The sequence below is a fragment of the Hylobates moloch genome, unplaced genomic scaffold (assembly GCF_009828535.3).
Source record: "Hylobates moloch isolate HMO894 unplaced genomic scaffold, HMol_V3 SCAFFOLD_10, whole genome shotgun sequence".
Taxonomy (NCBI): Eukaryota; Metazoa; Chordata; class Mammalia; order Primates; family Hylobatidae; genus Hylobates; species Hylobates moloch.
Window position 1 is genome coordinate 83,676,068 of NW_026652285.1, and position 5,707 is coordinate 83,681,774.

The following is a 5,707-nucleotide window of genomic DNA, read 5'->3' on the forward strand; positions in this document are numbered from 1 at the left end:
GAATAGTTTATCAGATGAGGAATTTCTTGATCACTGGGGAGAAATAATCTTATGATTCCGAAAACACACTGTCAAAATGCTTTTCATAAAATGTAGCACATTTTAGGGTTTCTCCCTTGTGTGGAAATGTTAGTGTCCATAAAGGTCTGAACTTCTCTCAATCCAGAACACATGTGAGGTTCCTCTGCTGAATGAATCTTTTGGTGCTCAGTAAGTTGTGATTTCCAAGCAAGTGTTTTTCACCCTGAGAAATTGGTGAGATATCTCTCTCTCAGAGTCTTTTTTATGAAGTCCGATGTTGAGAGGTTCTTCCGGGTTGGAGTTCTCAGGTCTCTCTACCTTGTAGATTATCAGAGTGGGTCGATAATCTACAAGCTTTGCTAAACCTACCTGTAACTCTTCTGGAGTGGCAGTGGTGGTGGTGGTGGTGGTGGTGGTGGTGGCGGCGGCAGGGTTCCTCATTGATTTTCTAAATGTTTGGAGTCCTTTTGTAAAGTAGACCCTTTCCTTCTAAGGTAATGGTGAATGATACATATTCCCCTCATTTTTCTGCTTTGAAGCTTCAGTCGTCATTTTCTCTTTTGATCTGTCAACACAATGAGAACATTTAGCTCTTTGAGCATCTTTAAGGCAGTTGCTTTAAAGTCTTTCTAGCGAGTCAATGTTTGGTCTTCCTCATGTCCATGTTTTGTTGGTTTATTTTGTGCCTTTGAATGGTCCATACTTGTTTCTTTGTGTGCATTGTGATTGTTTTTGTTGACAACTAGACATTTGAATTTTATAATGTGGCAGCTCTGGAAATCAGATTATTCCTTTTCCCCCAGGGTTTATTTTGTTGTTGTTGTTTTTTGTGTTGTGTGTTTTTTGTTTTCGTTTTTGTTTTACTGTCATAGGCTGTCTCTGTGCTAGGGATCAGCCTGTGTTGAATGCCAAAAGTTGTCTCAGTTCTTTTCAGAGCCTGCGTTTTTCCCTGGGCAGGGGCAATGGCTTTCTGAATTCTCCTAGATACACAGTTTTTTGAATGTCCAGAAAAACAGATGTCATCCCTTTTTTCTCCTGGAAGCCACTTTAGCCAGTTGGGTGTTGGGAGAATGGTAGCTTGCTTCTGTGTCTGCTCTTTCTCTGTGATGAGAAGTAGATATTTGCAATCAGAACCCTGATACTTGGAGGAAGTGGCTTTTATTGTCCACCCTGGCTGCAGCAAGCTGACCCAGAAATGTGGGGTTGTGTCTCCACAGCTGCCTCCCATGGAGTGGGTGGGGACGGGTAGCTGCTACTTCAGTGAAGGCTGAAATCCACCAATGTTAACTGCAATTTACCAGTCAGGATTTCCCCTAGAAGCTACAAGCGTTCAGATGGACTCATGTGCTCCCAAAATAATCACTTTAGGAAATTTCTGCCAGCGTAATTATTATTTAGGTGGAGAGGTGGATTCCTGGGCCACTCTCTCCATGTCTTTGATTTTTCCTGCTTTATTGAAGATTTCTTCAACTTTATCTTCCAGCTCTACTATTAAATGTTGTGAATGTTTTATCTCTGCTGTCATATTTTTATTTCCAAGTGCATTATCTGATTCTTTGTTCCTTTTTTCTAATTGGTTTTGTTTCATAGGTGAAATATTTTTTCTCTGAGCATATTAATTATAATGTCTTTCTGTGTTACTCTGCTCCCTGCATTATCTCTGTTTCCTTTGAGTTGTTTTTACCTGTTTTCTGTCTCTCACACTGGAGGCTTTCCTGAGGCCTCTGGTGATCTTTGACTATTTATATTTAAGAGCAGAGCTCTAAAAAGCTGATTGGAAGGTGTTTTAGGTACTTCAGCACCATCCAGCAGTGATACAATGTGAGCCACATACATAATTTCAGATTTTCTAGTAGCCACTTTTAGAAATTAAAACAGGTAAAATTAAAAATGTATTTTACTTCACCCAGTATATCCATAATATTATTTCATCATGTAATCAATGTAAAAAATTACCGAGACATTTTGTTTTTTGCACTATTTTTGAAATCTGGTATGTAATGTGTTACAGCATGTCTTAATCTACACACAAAATTTTCATTTGTAAAACGTAACTCACATTTAGATTTATAAAATGTAGAGTTGATAAGTAGATTCACGTAGTTCTTCCAAACATACTTCGTTGTTGTTCTAAATAGACTTAATTTTCCAATAACTGAATCAAGTATTCAATTTTTTTTTTTTTTGAGATGGAGTCTCACTCTTGTTGCCCAGGCTGGAGTACAGTGGCACGATCTCAGCCCACTGCAACCTCCGCCTCCTGGGTTCCAGCGATTCTCCTGCCTCAGCCTCCCCAGTAGCTGAGATTACTGGTGCACGCTGCCACGCCTGGCTAGTTATTTTAGTAGAGGCGGGGTTTCACTGTGTTGCCCAGGCTTTTCTCCAACTCCTAAGCTCAGGCAATCTGCCTGTCTTGGCCTCCCAAAGTGCCGGGATTACAGGTGTGAACCGCCCCACGCAACCCCAATTTTTTTTGATATTTGCATCCACATTAACAAAACTTTTATTAGCAAAATTCATTTAATATCTAGGCAAAAGTATATCACTTTCAAAACTATTTTTAAGTACATTCAGTAACTCATATCAATTCAGTTTATTTGATGAAGCATTGCATAAATGGAAACAAAACAGTTTATCAGTACAACATATTCTTCAGGTTTTGCTTATTTTTTGCAGCCATTTATTACATTTAAGTTTTCTGCATATTGACTCATTTGAAAAATATGTGAGTTATTCTGTTTTATTTGTATTATGAAATGTTTCTATTGTAAATAAATTCTTTTACCTGTCTAGCCAGGTCACAAGTTTTTCCCATTTTAGGAGCTTCAAATTTAGCTTGTTCATATGCAGCGTGATATTAGGGAGAAAATGTGAATCACAGTGCTACTTTTTGTCTTTGAATATTTGGTAAGCATTTCTTTTGTTTCAAGGAAATCTTGAATTGGATTTTCTGGTACAGGAAATCCTTATAAAATTCTTTTGTAAGTCATCCAAATAACACTGGTAAAGAAACAAGATCGTTAGATACATTATCTTTTTTTTCAGAAGTTTCATAAACTGTCAACATTCTGTAGCTTTTGTGCATATGTACTGAAGAATTATAACACACGTATCCATGACTCGTTTCTTGGAGTCTGCTTCAGAAAATTGAACACAAATATTTTCAATATGTATCATGCAATAGAATAAAGCAATGAGGGAAAAGTTATCCTCTTGCTTTAAAATTCCAACACGGATGGTCTTTTGACTTAGCTGGAGTTCCATCCTTGTGATAGAAACAAACTTTTCTGTCTCTAACTGAAATTCTTTGACAGATGGAAGATTGTCAAAAATATCTGCCATGAGTTTGAGCCTTTAGGCAATGAATTCACATTTCATTGCCTTTACATGAATCGACATTGTAAATTTGGAGGTTCTTTGAGACAGAATATACCCAGAGTTTTCTTTGGGCAGTGTCTTACATCAAACAGTTCATCTAAGACTTAAGAAAAATACTTGAAATTTTTCAAATTTTGAATTAATTGGTCTTTATTATTAAAATATAAATATTCTACTAGCAAAAATATATTTTGTTCACGTATATCCAAGAGCAAAATTGTTTAATGGTTTCGTTGACGTTTTCAGTTTTCGTGAATGTCTTTTAAGGTCTTTTCCTCATAATTTTCTAAATACGATAAAGTGATAATTTCTTCATCTCTCCATCTAAGGTTCTTTGTATATGCATGTATAAGAAGCTATTTTATAGCTTGCCAGGTTTACAAACTCAGACCCTTTTAAAAGCTGTTTAAATTGTTTCCTTAGAAATTTAACTTGCAGTTCATGAGTAATTTTGTGTATTCTTTTTTGACTTACACTCATAAATGGTTGCTAAAAATTACGTCTTAAATATTGTCTTAAGTATTCTATATATCTTTAACACTTTTGAATACAACACAGCTTTTCCATTTTGCTCTGCTGCAGTAAATTGCAGTTGCCATTCATCAAATGTGCACTATACTGTCTTCTAGTCTTCTTTCTTGACTATGCCAGTTGTAGTACCAGCTTCTGTATCTGCACTGAATTCTGCCTCAGTAATATGCCTTTGTTTAAAATTTAAATATTTTTTCATATTTTTTAACCTAGAAAATAATTATAATGAAAATATTAAGTATCTCATTTTAGGATTCTGATTTACATAGGTATCACTGTAACTTGTGCTGTTTGCATAGGTATACTCTATCTTGTGCTATCTGCATAAAATATCCAAGTAAACACATTGTGATTTTACATCCGTGCATAGAAAAAAATCATCTGAACTCAATCAATCTGTTGATACTGACTAGATTGGTGACGTGTTTACGTGTAACACTAGTGATAATGCACGTTCCTGTACAAGCATTATAATACAACAGTGTCCTATGCAATGCAGTGGTTAAAGTGAATTTTAGCTCTATCAAAATAAAGATACATTTAGTGGAAAAGTATTTGACTCTGCTTTTGTTTTTAAAATTGTGAAATGTGGCACTGTGTGCATTTCCATTTCTCGTTAGCCTCAAGTGACTACCATATTAAGTTGCTGTACGCAATCCTAGCCACAGAGAACCCAACAAATTGGAGTAGCTTAACTGAAAGTTTATTCCCCAGGGGTCTTTCCAGCATTTTGTTGCTTTCCCATATTTTGTAGCCGTGCCGTGTGGAGCACATGACTTCCAACGTCCCAGAGGCAGGGAAAGGAAGAACTGGAGCATTGTGCAGTGTTTTTAAGCACTAGCCTAGAAACAGCTGAGAACCACGGGTTTCAAACTAGGTGCCAAAGTTTCCCATTCCACTGTAGAGATCTCACACGGGCTTCCCAGGATATTTTAAAATCTTGAGATTATCACAACTACTATTGACATCACAAACTACTACTATTATGTTACTGGAACTAACTACTTAGTAAATGGAATTGGTAGTTAATGGGTTTTTTCTTTGTTTGCCTGGGAGCATTGTGGAAAAATGGCCATGGTACTACAGATCCTGTAACTAAGAAAGTTTGTGAACCTCTGTCTTAGAAGTCACTTCTACTCTTCCATTGCCCAGAGATTAATCATATAACCCTAACCTAACTTAAAGGGAGGCTTGAAATACAGCTTTCCCCTCGTTGTGGTGAGCACGTAGATTATTTCTACCACAGTCTGTTCTTTCGGTCACCAAACTCTTCCCACACATAATGCATACAGTAGCCCCCTTATCCATGGGGGATATGCTCCAAGACCCCGAGTGGATGCCTGCAACCTCAGTACCAAACCCTGTGTGTTCTATGTTTTGTCAGTCTGATAACCAAGAAGGCTACTAAGTGACTAGCAGGCAGGTAGTGTAGATGACATGGATATGCTGGACAAAGGGATAATCTGTGTCCTAGGAGGCATGGAGCAGCATGCTCCATGTTGTTTAAAAGTGTGTAGCACCCCCACCTTTTTGCTCTCCCCTGCTGCCATGTGAAGATGTGCTTGCTTCCCCTTTGCCCTTCTGCCTTGATTGTAAGTTTCCTGAGGCCTCCCAGCCATGCTTCCTGCATAGCCTGCGGAACTGTGAGTCAATTAAGCCTCTTCATAAATTACCCAGTCTCAGGTAGTTCCTTATAGCAGTGTGAGAACAGACTAATACACATATTGTTTAGAGGAAAAATTTTATTAACAGAGCACAGTAGAAAATAGCACAACTG